The sequence below is a fragment of the Scyliorhinus torazame genome, chromosome 2 (assembly GCF_047496885.1).
Source record: "Scyliorhinus torazame isolate Kashiwa2021f chromosome 2, sScyTor2.1, whole genome shotgun sequence".
In the NCBI taxonomy this organism is placed as follows: domain Eukaryota; kingdom Metazoa; phylum Chordata; class Chondrichthyes; order Carcharhiniformes; family Scyliorhinidae; genus Scyliorhinus; species Scyliorhinus torazame.
The window spans coordinates 354,916,063-354,942,530 of NC_092708.1; the positions used below are offsets into that span (position 1 = coordinate 354,916,063).

General features: G+C 46.9%; 1 long non-coding RNA gene across 1 annotated transcript; it reads right to left on the reverse strand.

Moving 5' to 3' along the window:
* Positions 1–921: 921 nt before the first annotated feature.
* On the reverse strand, positions 922–26,468 carry LOC140407911 (uncharacterized). Its single transcript, XR_011939884.1, has 3 exons — positions 26,418–26,468; positions 26,240–26,296; positions 922–1,042 (listed from the first exon to the last, which is right to left on the reverse strand). It is a non-coding gene; the product is annotated as an uncharacterized lncRNA (long non-coding RNA).

Here is a 26,468-nt window from a genome sequence, read left to right on the forward strand (position 1 = left end):
TGTGGAAATTCTGATGCCATGTCCAATTAAAATTTTATTTAAAAAGTTACATGGACCCCCACCCTCCCCAAAAGAAAGCCAAAAAAAGAAGAGTTAGAATGATTTTTCAGTTTCAAGTGGTTCAATGTTTCAAGTAACAATGAGGTATATAAATCCAATGTTACTTTGGTTATGAAACTAAGTTATTCTGATGAGTGTGAAAATTATGCAGTCAACTATTTATTTGCAAACAACAATTTTAAAATTGTGCTGTCCTGGTGGGTAACCTCACCAACCAGGAATATTAGGAAATTTTGATCACATTATTTATTTTAAAAACAGAAAATCATGTTAAGCATACAATTGAGCAGAAAATCGTGGTGATCTTCCCTGCAATGTCCCAGATGTACCCCACTAAGTGCAGTTTCTTACAGGGAACATGCATCTATAAAACTATCACTCTAGTCTCATATTTAATAGCACTTATATCCTATGTGTGTTTTACTATACATATGAGCCATCCATTTCTAGAAAATCAATGTAAAACGTTTCTGATATGCAGTTACTACATCAATCATTATGCATGCAAACTAGGTGCCCTGATCCATTCACAATATTTGACATCAGCAGAGGGCAACTGCTGACAGAACTAAAACAGAGTATGGCATTGAATAGAGGACACAGTAATGTATCAAGGTATTTTTGAATTTAATCTGGTTATAAAAAAATTCTAGGTTCACTATTGTAAAATTGGGTTTAATTTAAAAGTTTTCAGATTGTTTTACAATAATTACTCCTACTCATCCATTATGCTCCACACAAAAATTAGGTAGTCATCACTCCATGCATAATTCACTAACATATATTTAGGAAAGATGTGAACGTTAAACCTGAACTAGCAGCAGTCGTACAATTTTAATTAAACAAAATCCTTACACTTTAAAGTTCTCCATGATATGCAAACTTATTCTCTGCATTCGATTAATTTCATCATCAAGCTGACTACTTTTTACATGTAGTTCATCAATTTGTTGTTTCTTTTTTGCAATGGTTGCTGAATATACTAGAAAATAAAAGTTAGAATACCAAAGTCTGTTATTTTATGTTTGTTAATTTGGACAGAAATACAACAAAGCCTGTTTTAATAATGCTGACACCAATACACATGTTAGTACAGGCACAGTTCTAAGATTGATGTCTTTAAGATTGAGAACTACCCTTTAATGCCAATTTTCAGCTAATCTTAGTCTACAGCTGGTGGCTTTGCTTCCCGGACAAATATTAAAGTTATAATGGAAACACAAAAAATTATTGAAGGGTTTCTATTCAAAACATTGTTCCCTTTTTCTCCAGTTACTGTTCGGCTACATATTTCTTCTTATTCACTTATTATCCTACCTTTAGTTTCTTCACTACTTACCTAGGACGAGGTCTTGCGGCTGCTCACGCCAGCGGAATCTTCCAATCCAACAACGTTGCACCCCAGCTGCGGGTTTCCCGGCAGTGTGGGGTGGATTCAATGGGGCATCCCATTGACAGCGGCAGGACCAGAAGACCCCGCCACCATCTAACAGTGCTCCACCTGTCGCCACCAAGAAACATGCCGCGGGGAGGCCAAGAATCATAGAATTTACAGTGCAGGAGGCCGCCATTCAGCCCATCGAGTCTGCACTGGCTCTTGGAAAGAGCACCCTACTTAATCCCACATCTCCACCCTATCCCCGTAACCCTGCAACCCCATCTAAACTAAGGGCAATTTGGCATGGCCAAGCCACCTAACCTGCACATCTTTGAATCTTGCCCAATGTTTCCTAAGGTTATGAAACTCAAATCAATTCTGTAACATTTACAATGGGCTAGTCTTCTACCCATTGAATATGGTTTGGCCACAAAAAAAGAAACTCTAAAACAGTATCCAATTAGGCACTTAACTGCAAGCCACAGGCTTTTTCTCGGGATCAAGGACCTGGGGGGCAGAAGCTCTTCTCCCAAGTGCTCCTAGCCAATTAGAAGCCGACAGCTCTTCATTGCTTGGCAGCAACATTGGGGAGGTGTTAGCTGCTGCTGGTATTACACCTACCTGATGGCTTGGATACAAACAAACACATTAAGAGCTGGAATAGGCCATTCTATCCCTCAAGTCTGCTCCACCATTGGCGAAGATCACGGCTGATCTGACAATGGCCTCAACTCTGCTTTCCTGTCTAACCCTATAACGTTTGACTTCCTTATCAATCAAGAATCTATATAACTCAGTCATAAAAATATTAAATGACCTTGCCTGCACTGTTCTCTGGGGAAGAGATTTCTACAGATCAACGGCCCCAAGAGAAAGAATGTCTCCTCATTTTTTGTCTTAAATAGGAGACCCCTTATTTTTAAACTGTGCCCCTAGTTCTAGTCTTTCCTATAAGTGGAAACGTCCTCTTGGCATCTACCCCTTGTATGTTTCAATAAAATCACCTCTCAATCTTTTAAACTCCAGTGGATACAGGCCCACCAGTCCACTTTTCCTAATAAGATAACCCGTTCATCCCAGGAATCAGTTGAGTGAACTTCTCTGAACTGCTTCTAAGGCAATTTTTTTTTAAATTACAGGATGTGGGTTTCACTGGCTAGGCCAGCATGTGTTGCCCATCCCCGTTGCCCTTCAGGTGGTGGTTCTGAACTGGCTCCTTGAACTTCTGCAGTCTCGGAGGTGTAGGTCGCTGTTTGTTTGGGATGGAATTCCAGGATTTTGACCCAGCAACAGTGAAGCAATGACTATATACATCCAAGTCAGAATGGTGAGTGTCTTGGAGGGGTACTGCCAGTTGGTGGTGCTCCCAGGTATCAGCTGCTCAGTGCTCATGGGTTTGGAAGATGCTACCGAAGGAATTTGGTGAATTCCTACAGAGGATTTTGTAGATGGTACACGCGCCGGTCACTGTTTGCCAGTGGTGGAGGTATTGAAAGTTTGTGGAAGGGGTAGCATTCAAACAGGCTGCTTCGGCCTGGTTGCTGTCAATCATCTTGAGCGTTGTTGGAGCTGCACTTATCCAGGCAAGTGGAGAGTATTCCATTATACTCCTGACTTGTGCCTTGTGGATGGAGGACAGACTTTCGGAGGTCACGAGGTGAGTTTCTCACTGGAGGATTCCTAAACTTTGATCTGCTCTAGTAGCCACAGTATTTAGATGGCTAATCCAGTTCAGTTTCAGGTCAATGGTAATCCCCAGGATGTTGATAGTGGGGGACTCAGCTATGCTAATGACATTGAATGTCAAGGAGTTAGATCCTCTTTGTTGAAGATGGTCATTGCCTGGCAATTGTGTGGTGCGAATGTAACTTGCCACTGGTCAGCCCAAGCCTGGATATTGTCCAGGACTTGCTGCATTTGGACATGAACTGCTTCAGTATCTGAGGAGTCGTGAATAGTGTTGCTGAACATTGTGCTGTCATCTGCAGACATCCCCATTTCTTTTTTTTTAAAATAAATGTTTTATTAAAGTTTTTCCAATGAGCGTTTTTACATAACCAAACTAGAAATACAGATAGTAATAAAAAATAACAATAAACATATCCCAAAGTTTACAGTGAAACTACTTACACAACAGAAACATTTTTTTTTTTTTTTTTTTTAAACAGAACAAGGTGGGTTTTGTCTCCATGCCCAACTCACATAATATCAACAGTACCCCCACCTGAACCCCCCCCTCAGGATGCTGCTGCTGCTGACACTTACTGCACCCCTAGAAAGTCAAGGAACGGTTGCCACCGCCGGGAGAACCCCATCAAGGACCCACTCAAAGCGAACTTTATTCGCTCCAGGCTGAGGAACCCCGCCATATCGCTAACCCAGGTCTCCACACCGGGGGGTTTTGAGTCCCTCCACATTAGCAAGATCCTTCTCCGGGCTATCAGGGAGGCAAAGGCCAGTACAGCGGCCTCTTTCGCTTCCTGCACTCCCGGATCCTCCAAACACCCTAAATATCGCTACTGTTGGACTCGCCTTCACCCGAGTGTCCAAAATCCTAGACATCACCCTCGCAAACCCCTGCCAGAATTCTTTAAGCGCCGGGCATGCCCAAAACATATGGGCATGGTTCGCCAGACTCCCTGCACATCTCGGGCACCTGTCCTCCACCCCAAAAAACTTACTCATTCTTGCCGCCGTTATATGTGCCCGATGCACCACCTTAAACTGAGTTAAACTGAGCCTGGCACATGATGAGGAGGAGTTCACCCTGCCCAGGGCGTCGGCCCAGAGGCCCTCATCCAGCTCCTCACCCAGCTCCTCCTCCCACTTGCCCTTCAACTCTTCCACTGAGGCTTCCTCCACCTCCTACAGCTCCTGATATATGTCCGACACCTACCCAGACACCACCCTGTCCTGGATCCTACACAGGGGCAGCAGCGGAAATGTCCCCACCAGTTTTCGAAGAAAGTCCCGAACCTGGCGGTACCTGAACGCATTCACAGGGGGTAGGCCGAACCTCTCCTCCAGCACCTGCATGCCAGGGAAAGTCCCGTCTATAAACAGGTCCCCCATCCTCCTAATACCTGCCCTATACTAGCCTTGGTATCCCCCATCCAACCTCCCCAGAGCAAATCTGTGGTTATTCCGTATCGGGGTACACACAGAGGCCCCCTCCTCTCCAGTGTCTCCTCCACTGCCCCCAGATCCTCAGTGCCGCAGTCACCACCGGACTAGTGGTGTATCACGCCGGCGAGAACGGCAGCGGAGCCGTAACATGTGCCCCTTGACTGGTGCCTCTGCACGACGCCACCTCCAACCGCCCCATCCTCCTCCATCATCCATTTCCTGATCATGGCCACATTGGCCGCCCAGTAATAACTGCAGAAGTCCGGCAGAGCCAGTCCTCTCCCCCCCCCCCCCCCCCCCGGCTACGTTCCAAGAATACCCTTTTGACTCACGGGGTTTTATCCGCCCACACAAATCCCGTCACAATCCTATTCACCCGCTTAAAGGACTTGGGGATGAAAATGGGGAGGCACTGAAATACGAAGAGGAACCTGGGGAGAACCGTCATCTTCACAGTCTGCACCCGTCCCGCCAAGGAAGGCGGGAGCATATCCCACCTTTTAAACTCTCCCTCCTTCTGCTCCATTAGCCGGGTTAAGTTGTACCTGTGCAGGGCATCCCAGTTCCTGGCCATTTGTATCCCCAAGTACCGAAAGCTCCTCTCCACTATCCTGAGCGGGAGCTCCCTCAGTCTCTCCTCCTGGCCCCTACCGTGGACCACGAACAGCTCACTCTTCCCCACGTTCAACTTATACCCAGCGAGCCTCCCGAAGTCCCCCAGGATCCGCATGACCTCCCCCATCCTCTCCAACGGGTCCACAATATACAACAGCAGGTCATCCGCGTAGAGGGAGAACCGGTGCTCCTCCCCTCCGCGCACCAGTCCCCTCCAATCCCCCGAAGTCCTGAGCGCAATGGCCAACAGCTCAATTGCCAGGGCAAACCGTAATGGGGACAGGGGACACCCCTGTCTCGTCCCCCGATGCAGCCTGAAATATTCTGACCTTAGCCTGTTTGTGGACACACTCGCTACAGGGGCCTGTTACAGCAGCTTGACCCACTCTATAAATCCCTCACCAAATCCAAACCTGCCTAGCGCCTCCCACAGATACTCCCACTCCACCCTGTCAAAATTTCCCACGTTGCCAGGTTGATTCGAGTGTTATAACTGCACTGGAGCAGCTTGATTAGCGGCACAGCAATTTCTGGAGCACAAGTCTTCAGGACTGTTGCCGGACGGCCCATAGCCTTTGTAGTATCCAGTGCCTTCGGCTGTGTTTCGATCACATGGAATAAATCAAATTGGCTGAAGACTGACATCTGTAATGCTGGGGACCTCCAGAAGAGGCCAAGATGGATCATCTACTCGGCACTTCTGGCTGAAGATTGTTGTGAATCCTTCAGCCTTATCTGTTTGCACAGATGGGCTGGGCTCCTCCATCATTGAGCTTGGGCATATTTATGGAACCTCCTCCTCCAGTGAGTTGTTTAATTTGTCCACCAAGATTCACGGCTGAATGTGGCAGGCCTACAGAGCTTACATCTGATCCTTTGATGTGGGATCACCAAGCTCTATCATTTGTTCCTTTGCTGTTTGGCACGCGAGTAGTCATGTGTTGTAGCTTCACCAGATGACACTGTTTTTACACCCTGGACCACTGCATGGTCAATTTCAGGCCCACTTGACCCGAAATTACAACAGTTGAAATTAACTTTTATTTTTAAATACCCGAGGTCTTCGACTGCCCAATAACTAGTCACCAGGTTTGTAAATGTAAACACAATTAATGTTTTATTAATGGTAACTATAATTAAAAAGGCAACAAATACAACTGGTTAACTACTATCTCATCTCAACCCCCCCCCCCCCCCCTTTAACTCACCCCACCTTCTATACACACAGACAAATAAACAGAGATGGAAAGAAGAGTAAAATAACGATGATCGTAAAGAGTCTTTGTTTCAGATGGACGTCTTCCACTTATTCTTCTTCGGTCTAGGCTTTCAGATGGATGCTATCTATTCTTTCAGCTTGTGAATGGTTTTTAACTGACTCAAAGAAATAGCAGGCCTCTAGCATTTGAGAGAGACAGCTTCTTCTTTCAGGGTCTAGAAGCTTCTGCTTTCAGGCAGTAGAGAGAGAGAGGAGAGCTGCTTCCACCTTGAGGTCCCAGTCGTTTTTCCTGGGTTCTCTCCAAAAACCTCCACCTGACAGGAACCAATAGCTATCAATTGCCAGGCACGATACTGTCCCTGGCCAATCCATTGGCCACTAGCCAATCAATCAAAACAAACCTCTCCAATATTGGGGTGCATAAAGTCTGGGCTCTTCTGACCAAAATATAAATCTTTAGAACACAATATACTATTTTAACACCTTGAGTTTCTTACTTCCTCTGCTCGACTTAAAAAGGAATGTCTCCATTAATGATCCTTGGACCAAAAATGACTTAGACAAAATAAAATAGAAACTAAAGGAATCACCTGGAAGGGCCCTTGCAACATCTAATTTTTAGGTATGCCTGGTGTTGCTCCTGGCATGCCCTCCTGCACTCTTTATTGAAACATGTTTGATCCCCTAGCTTGGTGATAATGGTAGGTAATATGCCAGACCGTGAGGTTACAGATTGTGGTTGAGTACAATTCTACTGCTGCTGATAGCCCACAATGACGCATGGATACCCAGTCTTGAGTTGCTGGATCTGTTCGAAGTCAATCCCATTGAGCATGGTGGCAATTCCACACAACACGATGAAGGGTATCCTCAAATGTGAAGATGGGACGTCTCCACAAGGATTGTGTGGTGATCACTCCTACCGATACTGTCATGGACAGATGCATCTGCGGCAGGCAGGTTGGTGAGTGTAGAACATAGAACATACAGTGCAGAAGGAGGCCATTCGGCCCATCGAATCTGCACCAACCCACTTAAGCCCTCACTTCCACCCTATCTCCATAACCCTATAACCCCTCCTAACCTTTTTATGGGACACCAAGGGCAATTTAGCATGGCCAATTCACCTAACCTGCGCGTTTTTGGGGACTTGTGGGAGGAAACCGGAGCACCCGGAGGCAACCCACGCAGACACGGGGACAACGTGCAGACTCCTCACAGACAGTGACCCAGCGGGGAATCGAACCTGGGACCCTGGTGCTGTGAAGCTACAGTGCTAGTCACTTATGCTACCGGGCTCCTCCAGTTAACTTCAAAGAAACAATGATTTATTTCAACTGCAAACAACTATTTGCTGATTGCTTTAAAATGATCTTTCCATACTCAACTCTGGGGCAACATGTTCCTGTGAATTCCCAACTCCCTCCCCTGATTGGACCAACAGATCACATGACGCCCTTTTTCAGCGACTGTCCCTTGAAGGGGCTGGCTACTACATCCCTCCCTCTTTAAGCCCCATTTTACACATGGGAATAATTCAATTCCCTCCCTCTTTAAGCCCCATTTTACACATGGGAATAATTCAATTACACAGTTGCCAAAACAGTAACGATCATGAACACTTTTAAACTAGTCCAGTGGTTCCCAATCTTTTCCTTTATGCAGACCATACATAGTCATCAATTTTTACAAACCACAAAACTTGCAAACCGTTTTAAACATTATTTTTACATAGCCTACGGCTGACAGGAGTCAAACGTGTATATCAATGGGTATTAAAAACGTAGCTATTTCTAAGTTCATGATGCACACTCACTAATACATTGCAGATATTACACAAGGATGTTTGTGAAGCAAATTATAATGCAAATAATGTAACATTGATTATGATACATATGAGGTACGCATAATTGTATTTTTTTTCCACGAACCATCTGCAGTCCTCTTGCGACCACCAGTGATCTACGGGCCACTGCACTAGTCCATCAATAACTCAATTTGTCCAGTGATTTCTTCTTTCTTGTAAAGCGACATAGCTCCAGTCGCTGAGGTTCTTCTGGGACGACTCACGGCCACGCAAGTGGTCTACATGCTTCTTTAAAATCTTGTCCTCTATTTTAACCTCAGAGGTTCCCCTGTTCTGGTTACAACTCCTGGAACCCAATTTGGCCATTAACAATATTCCTCACAAATACTGGATCCTCCAACTCAAATGATCTGACGCGAGATAGATAAACTCGGACTGCTCTCACTGGAACGATGGAGGTTGAGAGGCGACCTGATAGAGGTCTACAAGATTATGGGTGGCATGGACAGGGTAGATAGTCAAATGCTCTTTCCTAGGATAGGAGAGTCAAGTACTAAGGGACATAGGTTTAAAGTGCGTGGGGAAAAGTTTAGAACAGATGTGCGAGGCAAGTTTTGTACACAGGTGGTAAATAGATGGAATGCGCTGCCTGGGGAGGTGGTGGGAGCAGGTACGATAGCGACATTAAAGGGGCATCTAGACAAATATATGAATAGGGTGGGAATGGAAGGATACGGACTCCGTAAGTGCATACGGTTTTAGTTTAGGCAGGTCGGCGCAGGGTGGAAGGCCTGTTCCTGTGCTGCATTGTCCTTTGCCTTTGTACACTTGTGTCTCAAATGTCCTTTTTGCCCCACACCTGAAGCATCCAACTTCCCAAGTTCTGCACATGTCTTGGGGGGTGGCTTTTGTAACACTCTGCACAATCTGGATCCATCCTAGACTGTGGATTTATTTTTTTGTACCATCAGGCTTTTCCAGTTCCCATATTTATTTCCTTGCTTGGACCAGCCTTCACTCCTGGCACAACCACTGCTTGTGGTTTCCCACCCTAACTGGTGGATTGCGCTGCTCAAGAGCACTTTGTAGCTCCTGAGCACCCTTCTCTGTGTTCTCCATGACTAAAGCAATCTCCAGCACATTTTTAAAATCTACTTTTGATTCTGCCAAAAGCTTCTTTTGTATAGCTTCATCGCTTTCGCCACATACTAAACGATCTCTTTGCATCTTATTTAAAGTAGTCCCAGAATTGCAACATTCTGTATCTTCTTGAGCCTCACCATGAAGGCTGCAGTGGTCTCTCTTGGGGCTCTCCCAGTTGAATTAAACTAGTTACACTGCAAAATTACTGGGGGTTTGGAGATGTAATGTCCTTTGAGTAACTTTAGGATCTCTGCAAAAGTTTTCGTATCAGGGACATTAAGCCTCAAATCAGACTGTATTTGTGCACCCCACAAGGAGTTAACAAAATTATTCTATGCTTTTCCTCCCCCTCTATTTCGTTCGCACAGAAAAATAATTTTAAGAATTCCACATACTGTACCCAATCCTCTGTAGAAGGCTCAAGTTTCCCGAAAAGAGGCATTTCGATGTTCTCTTCTTTGCAGGCTAGACTTGTTCTGAAACTTTTGCAATCGGACTTTTTCAACAAATTCTTGCAATCTGAGCCGCTGGTTTTTACCTCGCCAATGTAATAACTTCAATAATTGGATCCACCAGTTAACTTATAAGTAATGATTTAATCCAACTATAAACTGTTTACAGAGTGCTTTAAAACGGTCTTTCCATACTCAGCTCTAGGGCCTAACTGCTGGAACAAGTCCCAGTGAATTCTCAACTCCTGTCCCTGATTGGAGTAGCACGTCACATGGCCCCTAACACAGAGAATGGCCCTTAAAGGGGCTACCTACTACTGGTAAGGATGTGGTCAATTATATGTTTCCCTCTTTTTGATACCCTCACCACCTTTAGGACATAGTCTGCTCATTCTATGGTGATACTACCAAGCCACTCTTGGTGACAGACATTGGAGTCCCCACCCAGAGTATATTCTGTGCCCTTGCCACCATTAGTCCTTCCTTCAAGTTGTATTTGACCTGGTGCCATGAGACTTCAGTTTCTGGTGCCTAGGTCGATGCAGGGTGTCCCATCCAATTTCATTTCTGTTTTTATCAGAGTAGTTGAATACAATTGAGTGGCTTTCTAGGCCATTTCAGAGGGCATTAAGGTTCAAGCACTTTGCTGTCTGGAGTCACATATAGGCCAGACCAGGTAAAGATGGCAGGTTTTTTCCCTAAAGGACATTAGTTGAGAGTTGGGTAGGGTTATTACAACAATGATCATTATTAGACTTCTAATTGCAGATGTTTTTATTGAGTTTAAACTCTACAATCTGCCGTGGTGGGATTCAAATCCGAATCCCCAGAGGATTACCCTCTGATCCAGTGACAGACCACCACCACCTTCCCTTATATAGGTTCTGTGAGGAGGCCAAAACTGTACACAGCACTCCAGTTGTGGTCACAGCAGAATCCTGTACAACTGCAGCAAACATACCAACTTTTATATTTCATTTCCCTTGCAATAAAGACGTTTTTTTACAATAAATTTAGATTACTCACTTATTTTTTTATTCAATTAAGGGGCAATTTAGTGTGGCCAATCAAACTACCCTGCACATCTTTGAGTTGTGGGGCTGAGACCCATGCAGACACGGGGAGAATGTGCAAACTCCACACGGACAGTGGCCAGGGTCGGGATCGAACCCAGGTCCTCAATGCTGTGAGGCAGCAATGCTAACCACTGTGCCACCATGCTGCCCCAACGTTTTACTATTCATGTACCAACACACCCAGATCCCTCTGTACTGCAGAGTTATGCAATCTCTCTCCATTTAAATAATATACTGCCTTTCTATTCTTCTTGCTAGTTTTTCATGTTTTCCCATTGTTCTCCATTGATCAAATGTTTGCCCACTCACTTAACCTATCAAACCCTTACAGACTCATGTCCTCTTCACAACTTACTTTCCTACCTGTCTTTGTGTCATCAGCAAAATTAGCAGCATAAATGTATTCCCTTCATCTAAGTCATTGATGTCGTTTATAAATAATTCCACTAGTTACAGCAAGCCAAAAATGGCCTGTCTACCCCTACTCACTTCTTCCTGTTAGCTAGCTAATCCTCTGTCCATGCTAATATGTCACCCCGACACTGTGAGCTCTCATTTTGCATTGTAATCTTGGTGTGGCTTCATCAAATGCCTTTGGTACTCTAAATACACATCTATTGCGTCCCTTTCATCCATGTTGCTTGCCACTTCCTCAAAGAACTTAATAAATTAGTCAAACATGATTTAATTTTTACAAAACCATGTTGACTCTGCCTGATTGCATTAAGATTTCTAAGTGCCCCACTATACCTCCTTAATAATAGGTTGTAGCACTTTTCTTATGACAGATTTTAGGCTAATTGGCCGATTGTTCCTTGACAAATGTTGGGGCAATTGGCCTGTATGTTCCCACTATCACTTATGTACTCAGGCATAGTGAGTGATGGTGGAAGAAGGATGGTGGGGTGGGAGTTATTTGGGTGTGGTGGGAGGAGGATCAGTAGCAAGGGGAGAAGTGTGGCTTAGTGGTCCTCCTCCCCCCCCCCCCCCCCCCTCCTTCTTCAATCAAGCACTGAGGACCTTTGAATGAAGAAACCCTTCTGGGAGCCAGCAAACTATCCAAACAGGCTTCATTTTATAGGCTTCCAGCATGGTGGGCTAAATGTTCTGTTCCTGCCAGCAGCTGTAATCAAGGCTGGTGGGGACACTAAATTTGGCGTGATGGAAAAAGTCAATTTTCTGCCAATGGGAAATTAGTTTGGAATTTTATTCTCCCAGCTTTGAGGGCAGGTTAAACACGGGTCGCGTTTCCCACTGGTCCTTGTCAGGAAACACATTTGCATTCATTTAAATGGTGTTAATATTCATTAAAAGGCCAACTCGACAGATTATGTCCCCCTTTAAAATTAAGTGCCCCACCAGCAGATAATTAGAACAGTCTATTGCCCGACTGTATATAAGTGGCATGCATGTGGCAAGCTTCACTTAATCATGATTTTGCGGTACATGTGCACTGCTTTCGCCTGCCTTTAAGTGAGTTGCTGTAAGACTGTGGGTGCTTGTATCAGAAGCTGAGCAAAGGTTAGGCATGGGGGAAAGACAGAAGCAAGACTTATGGGGGGGGGGCATGCGTGGTGGAACACAGGAGAGAAGGGGAAGATAGAGAGAGGACTGGGAGGTGGTCAAAAAGAGTAGAGTAGTGAAAGGCTGTCCTTGGACAAGAGTTATAATGAAGACCTTCATCGTGAATACGCAGTCACATCTGAGGCGAAAGATCATTCGCCTGGCATTCGCCGGGATGATATCATCCTGTGTCACGTGATCTTGTCATATGATAAAAAGAGTCAGGGAAAGTCAAGGGCTGGAGAACGTATAGCTGCCTTGTACATGGAGGGAGATAATTCAATTGTGTCTGTTCACAGAAACAAGGAGTGATAATTGCATTCTCCAAGCAACTTTGTCTTTGTGACAGCTTTGATTAGAGCAATTGGCACATTGACAATTGGCACAGCTCAGGGAAGGCTGTCACCCTGAGGAACAAGAGCAAGCTATCAACGTGCTGACGAGGAGCGGCCAAATCCATGAAGATGTTGAGTGCAACCAAGGGACTAAAGAAATCAAAGCTCATGCATGGAGGACAGTGCCACTGATGCCTTCGCTCGTATAGGTATACGGTAGCTCATATTTGCCACATCCATCAGCACAAACTTGGAGGGCATCAAATGCCAGTTTATCTGAAGGTTGTCGCCACATTAAATTTCTCTCCTGTGATCGTTCCAGAGTTCCACTTGGGAGCTTTTCAGAACGTCACAACCGGTGACACGCAAATTAGTAAGGACCGATGACCTTTCCAATGAAGCTCAACAATACGTGCAGTTCCACATGGATGAAGCAAGCCTGGCTGCCAGAGTGGTGAGATCACAGGCATTCCATAAGTTCAGGGCGTTATCAACTGCACATGTGGCCTTGAGAGCTCCCTGGCAGCAGCCCATGAAATTCCTTCTCAGAAAGGCATTTCACTCTCTAGACATCCAGCTAATTGTGGTCACAGAAAGCAGATCATGTAAACTTGTGTTAGGTACCAAGGGGCTCACACGACTTGAACATATTGAATCACTCCCAAGTGCCAGAGATATTTGAGGGAGCTTCTCACTTGAGGGTTGGCTCTTTGGTGATAAGGGATACCCACTTAAGACATAGGTAATGAGGCCCGTTGTTCGACCACAGATTGCATCTGAGGAGATACAATGCTGCAAATTCCACCACAAGGTCCTTAATAGACTATTAGTCTCTTAAAGATGTGTTTCAGATGTTTGAACCGATCAGGCAGGGCCTTCCAATACTCACTACAGAGGGTGCTCCACATCATCGTTGTTTGCTGTGCCCTGCACAACCTGGCTCAAAGGAGGGATGTTTAGTCACAGGGAGACATGGAGAAGATACACGACCCTAAGGGATAGCCCAAGATACATCTCCTCACACGAGAAGGAATTTGATAGGGATAAACCTGAAGGTGGCAAGGATTCAGACAACCCACATGTGGATGCCACTGCATGGGCACAACACAGATGACATAGCTATGAGGCTAAAATGGGCATAAGATTCTAGAAGGACCAAGGTAAAGACAAGTTGCTATAATAATGATAATCTTTATTGTCACAAGTAGGCTTACATTAACACTGCAATGAAGTTACTGTGAAAACCCCTAGTCGCCACATTCCGGCGCCTGTTCAGGTACACGGAGAATTCAGAATGTCCAAATTACCTAACAGCACGTCTTTCGGGACTTGTGGGAGGAAACCCACGCAGACACAGGGAGAACATGCAGACTCCGCACAGACAGTGACCCCAAACCGGGAATCGAACCTGGGACCCTGGCGCTGTGAAGCAACAGTGCTAATCACTGTGCTACCGTGCCCCCCATGCGATGAAAACAGTTCCCATACTTCAATGCAGAGGAGCCAACAATGCCTTTCTTATCATCTTCAACATATCATGAAAAGTCATTAATCTCAATTGCCACGAGGGAACCATTCACCTTCAGCCTTAACAATGGGGACATCCTTGGAAGGTGCAGTAGCCGAAGGACCATGTGTCACTGTGGAATGGGATAAGTTCTCCACTAGCGCACTTCGTTAAGCAACTACACATAATGCAGTTCTTTCAACCATGGCATTAAATCAGTGGCCAAGGCTTCCTTCAAGAGGCTGAAATGCTATTGCACATATAGATGCACTCATGCCAGTGTGACAGCAGCTCAGCAAGAAGGCTGTAAGAGGAAAACCATTTGTCAATAGCTAACACTTGACTGTCTCAAGCCAGATACAACCAGACAGCACCATCGCTCCAAAAGCCAGATCTCATGCATGAATTATAGAATTTACAGTGTAGAAGGCAATTCGGCCCATCGATTCTGCACCGGCTCTTGGAAAGGTAGGGCGGCAGTGAGAAGTGACTGAGGAGGACTCTGGGAGAAGTCATTCTTGCTCACCACAACTGAGAAGGGGATGTATCTACAGTACATTTCCAGTGCTACCATGGAGAAAGCTGTGCTGGATCTAGTCCTGGGAAATTAGGCAGACAAGGTGGAGAACGTCAGTGTGGGTGTGCAGTTAGGAAATAGTGATCATAATGTAGGGTTCAATATTAAGTTGAAGAAGCATAAAAATCAGTCACTGATTAAGATCCCACACTGGATAAGGGCAAATTTTAGGGGTCTAAGAGTTGAATTGGAGGAGGTTGATTGGAAATGCATTTTGGTGGATAAAACAGTGGACAAAAATTTGGGAGATTTTCAAAGGAGAAATGAATGAGGTGAAAGCTAGGTGCAAACTCATGAGAAATAAAGACGGGGCATCCAAAGCTAGAGTACTCCGGATGATTAAGGTTATGGAGGAGAAAATATGGAAGAAAAAATATAAGAGGCATTGTGATACATGCCAGAATAATAATAGCAATAGAAATCAGGACTAGTATCTCAAATGCAGGAGGGAGACTAAGGCTGAAATACGGAAAGCTAAGAGGAAGGATGAGGAAAGGGTGGCAGGTCGCACTCAAAACAAAGAGTAAAATGTTCTTCAAACATATTAATCGTAAAAGATTAAGTAAGGATAGAGCAAGGACCATAATGGACAAGCAGGGTAAGCTGCTCGTTGAGGTACTAAAACAATACTTTGCTTCTGTCTATACCAAAATAGAAGATGGTGGCAATGGGCCAGTTGAAAATGTGGTTGTTGAGAAACTCCGGGTAGAAGTCGCCAGGCCCGGCTGGGCTGTATCCTAGATTGGTGAGAGGTAAAGGAGCAAATTGCAGAGCCGTTGACAGAAATTTACCAGACCTCTCTGAACACAGGATTAGTCCCGGGGGAATGGAGAATTGCAAATGTGACGCTGTTGTTTAAGAAAGAGGGAAAGGATAATGGAGGAAACTACAGACCTGTCAGCTTGACATCAAAAGTGGGAAAGCTATGGAGGCCACAATGAGGATAAGATGAATATACACTTAGAGAAAAATAAGTTATTACTAGAGAGTCAACATGGCTTTGTCAAGCTGACAAATTTAATTTGAGTTTTTTGACAAGGTGACACTGGCAGTAGATGAGGGTAGTGCTGTGGATGTTGTATGTTTGGACTTTCAGAACGCATTTGATACGGTGCCACATGGCAGGTTGGTTAGCAAATTAGAAATGTTTGGGATTGATGGGTTCTTGGTAACAGAGATTAGAAGTTGGCTGAGATAGGAAACAGAGGGTAAATAGATGGGCATTTCTCAAACTGGAGCTGAGTTGAAAGTGGTGTTCCCCAGGGCTCAGTATTATAACCTTTATTAGTGTCACAAGTAGGCTTACTGCAATGAAGTTATTGTGAAAATTCCCTAGTTGCCACACTACGGCGCCTGTTCGGGTACATTGTGGGAGAATTCAGAATGTCCAATTCGCCTAACAAGCACATCTTCCAGGACTTGTGGAAGGAAACCGGAGCACCCGGAGAAACCTACAGACATGGGGAGAACGTGCAGACTCCACACAGACAGTGACACAAGCCGGGAATCGAACCAGAGTCCCTGGCACTGTGAAGCAACAGTGCTAACCACTATGCTACCGTGCTGCCCTTGTTGGGACCCTTGTTTTTCTGATTTATATAAATGATTTTTAGAGATGGGTGTTGAGGGCTAAATGTGCAGATGATACTCAGCTAGGGAGAATAGTAAATTGTGAGGATGACGCTGAACGACTTCAGAGGCACATTGACAAGTTGACCAAATGGGCAGATACCTGACAGATGAATTTCAATGCAGAGAACTTTTGGGAGGAGAAACATGGGGAGACAATACAAGCTCAAAGGTATAACTTTGCGTGAAGTACAGGAGCAAAGGGACCTTGGGGTTCAAGCGCATAATTCTCTGAAGGTGGCCAGGCAAATTGAAACAGATGTTAAGAAAACCTATGGGATTCTTGGATTTATAAATAGAGTCAGAAGTATAAAAACAAGGAAGTGATGCTGCAACACTACAAATCATTGGTCAGACCACATTTGGAATATTGCATTCAGTTCTGGGTATCTTATTTGAGGAAGGATGTTAAAGCTCGAGAGTGCAGTGGAGATTTACTCGAATGATACCAGGAATGAGGAATTTTAGGTACAAAGAAAGATTAGAGAAATTGGACTTGTTCTCCTTACAGCAAAGATTAAAAGGTGACCTTATTGAGGTGTTCAAAAATATGAACAATTTTGACAGGGTAAAGAAGGATGTTCTGTTTCCGCTCGTTGCCAAGTCAGTGACTAGGGGTCTTTTGTAAGGGCCACGAAGAATCCAGCACGAGTTTTAAGGATACAAAGTAATAACATTTATTTACTATAACATATATACATAACAGTAGCAGTAACTTCCCTTGCTACATACTCCTTCCTCCTAGTTCCTGAACTGGCCAGCTTATTTATACTAGGAGTTTACTAGTGGTTTCTCCGCCCCCCTCACTGGGGAAGCTCATACTCCCACAGGATTGTGGGATAGTCATTAGTCCCCAGCCAATGTTAAGTAGGCAGGTTATAACATCCGTCCCCCCGAAAGTCGAAGGAATCCACCGAAGACCCTGGCGATGGAGGGCGTCAGACTCGTTTGGCCGCAGGCCGGACGCCATTTGCACGCGGCGCTGGATCAGGCGGCGTCTCTATCTCCATTCGGTCCCGTAACGACCTGCGCAGGCTTCGAGTGAGGCACCAGTGGAAGATTGTGAGGACTACCTTCCCTTGTCTCTGGTCTCTGCGGCTGTTGAAATGAGCTCCGGGGGCGGGGAATCTTTTGAGGGGATGATCTTCTGGACCGAACGTGGTCTACATGTTTTCTCTGGAGATGACCCTGGGCTTGCACTTGGTAAGATATAGGGCCCGTTTGGCGAAAGGTTACACCAGGAACCCATTGGGCACCACCAGCAAAATTCCGAACGAATACTGGGTCACCGGGCGCAAACTGCCGAATCGGACGATGCCGAGAAAATCCCTGTCCCTGCCGTTCTTGTGTGCGGCGTACCTTTGCGCCAATGTCCGGGAAAACCATACTAAGGCGGGTGCAAAGTCTCCGGCCCATTAGGAGTTCTGCGGGAGCTACCCCAGTCACTGCATGGGGGGTGGTCCTGTACGTAAACAAAAAGCGAGCCCGTCTCGTGTCCATTGATCCGGAAGACTGCTTCTTTAGGCCTCTTTTGAATGTCTGCACTGCGCGCTCTGCCAACCCATTTGAAGCCGGGTGGTAAGGGGCAGTGCGGATATGGCGGATGCCGTTCATCTTTGTGAACCTAACAAACTCCGCACTCGTGAATGGAGTGCCATTATCCGTGACCAGCACCTCGGGGAGGCCATGCATACTAAACGATAAACGCATCTTTTCAATTGTTGCGCAGGACGTTGTCCCCTGCATCTTATGCACCTCTAGCCATTTGGACTGGGCGTCAATTAGTAGAAGGAACATGGATCCTTGAAAAGGGCCTGCGAAATCTGCATGCAAGCGTGCCCAAGGCCGCCCTGGCCATTCCCAGTGATGTAGGGGCGCGGCCGGCGGAAGCTTCTGATGCTCCTGGCAAATGGAGCAGTTTTGGGCCACCTTCTCAATGTCGGTGTCGAGGCCTGGCCACCAGACATAACTCCGGGCCAACATTTTCATTTTGGTCACGCCTGGATGCCCATTGTGCAAGTCTGATGGTATCAGCTCCTGGCCTTTTTCCGGGACAATCACACGCGTCCCCCACAAGAGGATGCCGTCTTCCACGCTGAATTCTGACAGCTTGGAGGAAAATGCCCGCAACTCGCCTGGGAGCTGTCTATGCTGCCCACCATACAGGACTATGTGCCGAACCTTTGACAGGACTGGCTCCGTCTGGGTCCACTCACGGATCTGTGATGCCGTGACAGGCAAGGTGTCCATAAAATTTAGGGTTGCAACCACCTCACCGGTCGTGGGGGTCTACATGGGACCGGTCGATAAAGGCAATGGGCTCAGTGCATCGGCATTTGCTATCTGCGTACCTGGTTTGTGCTCCAGAGAATACTCGTATGCAGCAAGCAACAAAGCCCAGTGCTGGATCCGTGCAGAAGCAATGGGCGGTATTGGCTTATCCTCTCTGAAAAGTCCCAGCAGGGGCTTATGATCAGTCACGATAGTGAAATGGCGGCCGTACACGTACTGGTGGAAGCGTTTCACCGCAAAAACCACTGCCAGGCCCTCCTTCTCGATCTGCGCGTACTTTTTCTCCGCTGCAGTCAAAGTGCGGGAGGTGAAAGCTATCGGTCGCTCGGCCCCGTTCTCCATCTTGTGGGACAGGACGGCCCCAATACCATACGGGGATGCATCACATGTGACGAGCAAAGGCTTTCCAGGATCATAGTGGGTTAGTAACCCAGACGACGACAATTGTTGCTTTACCCACCGGAAAGCGGTTTCTTGCAGCTGACACCAAACCCAGGTGTGATTTTTCTTTAGCAGAAGGTACAAAGGGGCCAGCGTAGTTGCCAGACTGGGGAGGAACTTCCCGTAATAGTTTACGAGACCGAGAAAAGATCGAAGATGCAAAGTGTCAGTCGGGGCGGGGGCATGTTGAATTGCACGCACCTTCTCTGCGATGGGGTGCAGACCTTCGCGGTCCACCCGATAACCTAGGTAGACTACTTCCTTTGCCTGAAATACGCACTTTGTGCGACGTAAACGGACTCCAGCCTCCGAAAGGCGTCTAAGGACAGTCTCCAGATTTTACTAATGTTCTTGCTCCGACGTCCCTGTAATCAACACGTCATCTAGGTAGACAGCCACACGTGGTAAACCTCTCAAAATGCCCTCCATAACACGTTGAAAAATTGCGCAGGCAGAGGATACTCCAAAGGGCAACCGTGTATATTCATACAGGCCCCGGTGTGTATTAATCGTTACATATGGCCGGGAGGCAGGGTCCAGCTCCAACTGCAGGTAGGCGTGACTCATATCTAATTTGTGAACGAGAGTCCACCTGCAAGTTTAGCGTAGAGATCCTCTATGCGAGGCACTGGATATCGGTCGAGTCGGGCAACTGTATTCACTGTAAGTTTATAGTCGCCACACAAGCGAACTGTGGCATCTGGCTTCATTACAGGTACAATTGGTGCTGCCCAGTCAGCAAAACGGACGGGCCTGATAATACCCAAACTCTCCAAACAAGTGAGCTCCCCTTCTACCTTCTCGAGCAAGGCGTAAGGCACTGGGCGCGCCCGGAAATAGCACGGCGTGGCTCCTGGTTCAACTTGGATACGGGCTACGGCCCCTTTTATTTTCCCCAAACCAGGCTGGAATACATCTGGGATTCGTCCTAGCACCTCAGTCAACCCTTCAGAAACTGTTTGGAGGATGTGCTGCCATTGCAACCGCAAATGGCGCAACCAGTCCTGACCCAACAGGCTGGGCCCATGGCCGCGCACCACGATAAGTGGGAAACGCCCCTCCTGGCGTCCATAGACAACAGGGGCCATTGTAGTTCCTGCAATGTCCAGTGGTTTCCCCCGTGTAGGTGGCCAACCTGGCCTGTGAGTCGGTTAATGTAAGGGTCTGTATACCCTGCTTGATGCGGTCGAATGTCCTCTGGGCGATCACGGAGACCGCTGCGCCAGTATCCAACTCCATCTCAAGCGGGTGGCCATTGACCCGTACTGTCACCTTAATGAGGGCCACACGGGGAGCTGCCACACAATGCAGCTGCAGGCAGTCGTCCTCCGTCTCCACGTCCTCAGGAGTAGTTGCCGCAGGTTCATCCACATGGAAGGTACGACCTCTGGGCTGGTCCCAGTTACGGCCCCTGGGCTGGTCCCAGTTTCGGTCGTAACGACGGCGTCTCTGGCGCCCCAGGACCGCCGTCCGCGACGGGGTCGTCGCCTACAAGTCTGACACGGACATGGCTCCTCATCCATTGGCTCTGGAGAAGGCTCCCTTCGGGGAGGAATGTCCGATGGCCACTGGCGTCGGTCCGGACGTTGCCTCGCCCAAGGTACCGCAGGAGTGCGGGGGGACGTTTTTGGACGGAAAGGGTTGCGCCCCAAGGCATGTACTTCCATTCCCTGTAGCTCCTGTACTCCTCGCTCTGCGCTCTCTCGGGACAAGACTATTTGAATGGCCTGTTGAAAAGTCAATGTTGGCTCCGCTAACAACTTTCTCTGAGTGGCTGCATTGTTAATACCGCAAACCAAATGGTTGCGTAACATTTCTGACAAGGTCTCACCAGTCACAGTACTCCGCAATCCTGCGTAGCCTGGATAGAAAATCGGCAAGGGATTCTCCAGGGGTCCTCTCAGCGGTATTAAACCGGTAACGCTGGACTATCATGGACGGGGTTGGGTTAAAGTGTTGCCCCACTATATTCACAAGTTCATCAAACGTTTTGGTGTCCGGCGCAGCTGAGTACGTAAGGCTCCTAATCACCCCAAACGTATGCGGGCCGCAGGCGGTGAGCAATATGACCACCTGGCGCTCGTTTTCGGTGATACTGTTTGCCCGGAAATAGTAACGCATCCGTTGTGTGTACTGGTTCCAGCTTTCCAGCGCAGCATCAAAAACATCCAAACGTCCGTACAGAGGCATGGTATAATAGAAAACAACTTCCAACCTGTATCCAACAAAAATCCAGGGAGGTGGCTTCAGCAGTGTAGACAGCTATTCACTTTTACATTCGTCGCCAGTTTTGTAAGGGCCACGAAGAATCCAGCACGAGTTTTAAGGATACAAAGTAATAACATTTATTTACTATAACATATATACATAACAGTAGCAGTAACTTCCCTTGCTACATATTCCTTCCTCCTGGTTCCTGAACTGGCCAGCTTATTTATACTAGGAGTTTACTAGTGGTTTCTCCGCCCCCCTCATTGGGGAAGCTCATACTCCCACAGGATTGTGGGATAGTCATTAGTCCCCAGCCAATGGTAAGTAGGCAGGTTATAACAGGGTCACAATTTGAAGATGGTCAGCAAGAGAGCTAGGAGTGAGCTGAGGAGTCTTTATTCAAAGAGTTGTTGGGATTTGGAATGGGTTGCCTAGGAGCGTGATGGAGGCGGATTTCATAGGTTTGAAAAAGAGCTGGATGTGAGGGCTACGAAGATAACACTGGCGAATGCGAATAGTTGGGTAGATCGTTTGGGAACTGGTGCACAGACAATGGGTGGAATGACCGCCTTCTCTGCTGTAAATTTCTATGATTAATGCAGAGGTCATATCTTGATACTCAGCCCCAAGATGCCATCAGACACATTACAGCATGGATGCAAAGCTACGAGTTAACATTGTCTCACAATGAGTGGCTCACAGTGAGTGGCCCAACAGGACCATTGGGTGATTATTAACTCTCATTAACCTGCATTCGTCAGAAGCCTACCATGTTTTCATCCTGCATTACCTCGGCATCTGAGATTCGTGGCCCTGTCAGTTTTGACACAGCAGTCAATGATAACTTCTCCCTTTCATAGATACTGATGGTCACTCTGGAGATGTGCCAGAGCATCGCTTTCTTTTCATTAGTCACCGACGTTATCCATCTCACAAAGGATAATCCTTTCTTTGAATCCTAAGTCAATGAGAGCAGTCATGCAATTAATTCAAGTGGGTAGCACGGTAGCATTGTGGATAGCACAAATGCTTCACAGCTCCAGGGTCCCAGGTTCGATTCCAGCTTGGGTCACTGTCTGTGTGGAGTCTGCACATCCTCCCAGTGTGTGCGTGGGTTTCCTCCGGGTGCTCCGGTTTCCTCCCACAGTCCAAAGATGTGCGGGTTAGGTGGATTGGCCATGCTAAATTGCCCATAGTGTCCAAAATTGCCCTTAGTGTAGGGTGGGGTTACTGGGTTATGGGGATAGGGTGGAGGTGTGGACCTTGGGTAGGGTGCTCTTTCCAAGAGCCGGTGCGGACTCAATGGGCCGAATGGCCTCCTTCTGCACTGTAAATTCTATGAAGAAAGGAATAATGTATAGCCTTAAAAGCAGAGACAAAATAATACAAGGAGACATGAAAGACTGTGGTACTCAATGATGAATAATATTTTAACCAAAACCTCACAATCATAAAATAAATGTTATTGCAAAGTGCACTTTGGTGAGAAGGCTCTAATCTTGGTTGGGATACTTAGAATATCCACAAACTAGAGACTTCAGTGCAGCTGCATCAAGATAATCACTAACCTTGATGAACAATTTTTGTGAGGTCACATAACATCTGCCTGAATTGCAAGGGTTACATGTGTATTGTCCAGTCATCATTTTCGTATAGTAAGTGCCTTTGTTCATGTCACTGATGTGTAACTAAAGGTGATTCACTGTGATGAGATTGAGTGAGACTAATGGAACTGAGGGACAATATGGGGGGCAATATGGGGGTGGGGGGAGCTCTTTATTTTCCTAACTCTACCGCTCTGTCTATGTGCAGCCCCAACATCTGTAGCAGAGGTGGAGACAGTCTCCTGACGGCTGTCCTGTTTCCTGAGAGGACTTTGGCCGGCATCCTCTGGGGAACGGAGGCCTGGATGGCCCGAGCCTGCTGAGTCTCCTGCTCTGGGGCAGCTGCACCCTCTGCCTGGCCAGTTGATGAGGGTCACAGGCAGAAGGGATGTGGAGTAGCTCGCCACTCTTGAAGAATCGAGGTGGCTGCACCTGGGGTGTCCGGCTCATGCTCCCTTTCCCTTTTGGGTACCCGAGTGTCCTTCTTTGAGTTGAAGGGGCAACTGTAGGGAAATCGAGGTGGCCCATTCCTCGCTTTACTAGCCACTGCTGGAGCATATCCATAGCTACTGTAATGGAGTACGGGTCAAGCGCAAATTTGGCAGAAATTGTATGTTCTGCTGGACCTGGGTCTGGCAAGATAGCCATCACCCTTCCTCTGGGAGAATCCTGGTGGCTAGCCCTGGGGTATCCGGCTCATGCTGCCTCTCCCTTTGGGTACCCGTGGGTCCTTCTTTGAGGAGAAGGGGCAACTGGAGGAAAGTTGAGGTTCACCATTCCTCTCACCTAGCCACTGCTGGAGCATATCCATAGCTACTGTAATGGAGTGCAGGTCAAGCGCAAATCTGGCAGAAGTTGTGTTCTGCTGGACCTGGGACTGCCAGATAGCCATCACTCTTCCTATGCAGACTTTGCGCACTCATATACCAGAGCCGCAACATCAGACAGAATGTGGACAGACTGGTAATGGTCTCTCACAACTCTTTTGCCCCGGCCTGTCTCTGCATCCCCAACAATTCTCTCAGGGCCATTGTTGGACTCAGAACCTGAAGGTGCCCGGTCGTCAGCAGTCCTCCGAGTGTCACCTGCTGTGAGACACATACCCATGAAGTGCTAACCATATGGTGACCCTAAGCCTACTCTCGAACTAGGACCCACGAATGTGCAGGTTCTATGCTGGTGAAGGGTGTAGGAAATGCAGTGTGTGTCTTCATCTAAAGGTTCCTATCATAAGTGGTAATGGGGCTGGGGCTGAGGTGCTTACTGGAGCTCTTCCTCCACCTTTTCTTGCTGGTGGCTGGAATAGAGGAAAGAGATAATTAGTGATTGACTCGGTAGGCTCCTACACTATAGGTCATTCACAGCTCACAGTCACTGTCCGCATCTGGTCAGTTTATATTTTATGGAGCCTCAAATGCTTATTGGGGAAGTCCGACCTCACTTTCCATGTAGGAACGATCTCTGGCCTCGCGAGCCAGCTCTGCAGCTGGCTCTTTAGGGGCTTTTCACAGTAACTTCATTTAAAGCCTACTTGTAACAATAAGCGATATTCATTTTCATTTCATGGGCCAAGAGTGCCCTCAGCTCCAGGTTACTTCCTCCGGTCTTGGTTCTCTCCTGCCGAATATAGGCGAGCTTGTCCTGCATAAAGACAGCTGGACTTCCTCCGGTCTTGGTTCTCTCCTGCCGAATATAGGCGAGCTTGTCCTGCATAAAGACAGCTGGACTTCCTCCGGTCTTGGTTCTCTCCCGCCAAATATAGGTGAGAACGTCCTGCCTAAAGACAGATAGATTGACCACAAGCACTACAGATGATAGAGACATGCAGAAACATGCATATCTGTTATGTGCCAAGCCCTCCCCAAAAAGAGATTAAGATGCTGTTTGTTCAGAACCTTACATGAGATAGGAATCTTAAAGTGGCTGGCAGACATTCAGGCTGATATCCACTTGTTGGTAGTGTGTGACATCCCTGTGGACTCTAACCCTTAGATTGCCTGCTGCCCTTCTCAGAGTGGCGGAGTGCATCGGACCATTCATTTGCTTCCTGCACTGCAAGGTGGATTTTGTTGCTTTCCACAGACACTCATCTCCCTGGCGGCCTCCTCCCACGTTAGCGTGGTCAGGCGGGTGGACACCTGCTCCCAACCCTCGGAAAGAGGATCACTACCTTTTCCTGGACAGGAATCCCCAGGGAGACCTCGCTCAAGAGTGGAGCAGAGGATTTGGTACATTAGATTGGCATGCTAATTTAGACCTTCAGCACACACCCCTGGCTTGTAGTGAGTAAATGTCTGTACCGTTTAAATATGACACTGAGACTTCCGACCCAGTGAGACAATGGCAGGGCAGGCAGATCCCTGCCTGACTGCCATGAGATCAGATGAGTTCCTTGCTGATGCATAATTAATGAGCTGGAATGTGGGCAACCAGGTGTGAGAATCCACCCCAATGCACAGTGGGAATCATGCCGACTTTCCCATCCGCCAACGCACTTAGTTTCCAGAATGGAAAATTCCACCTGGTGAGTCCCCTTAAAGTCTACAATTGCTGGCAGGGTTGTAAGGTTGTCCAAAGTCTTCCACCATGCACTTAACTGGGAAATTGACAGGAATTCAGAAGGGCCCCCGCCCACCACCCTCCCACCCAATTAAATGCACCCCTGTCACCAAATACAACACAGGGGAGGCCATTCTATTTCATCCCATATTTTTCCCTATCTCAGGAGGAAGTCCCACCTTAGTGCTCCCTACCAATTGGATTGCCGGCAGTTCTGTAGTCCCAGCAATACCAGTGGGAGCACTGGCCACAGTTGGAACCACAAGCAGTCCTACCATGCTGAGGAGCCTAGGTAACTCCGGGTTTAAGGCCCTCAGTGAGAGGGGCAAGTTCAAGAGGCCAGGGGGTGGGTTAAAGGGGTGATCTTGGAAGTGAGGGCACCTCCGATGGACCATGAGGACATGCAAAGGTGAGCACCGTCCTTGACCTACACCAGCCCATGCACGTAAAGCTGCCAGGCTTCCCGAAAGGCGTGGACCCAAAGAGCCTCAACTGGCCCAGGTTGAGCAGGCTGCCTGACCTCTTGCTTCCCTTGATGTTCTGTTTGAACAAAGCTCCATGCCAGGAGGCTCAACTCAAAATGCATCCTTATATTCCTGTTTATTTTTATTTACATAATATATAAGATAAGACAATAATACTTACAATGAATCTGCTGCTTAATTTCTTTTTGCTGCTGTGAACCTTGATCTACCTGAAATACTAGTCATATTCAAATAAATTAGAATTTTTAAAAATTGTATAAAATATTGAATATCAATAACATATTATAAACCTTCAGTATAATAGTTATTAGTTTGTTACAACACTTATATATTCTTACCTAGTTTTAATAAAATTTTATCGAGATTCGTTAACTTATTGGCATTTTCCA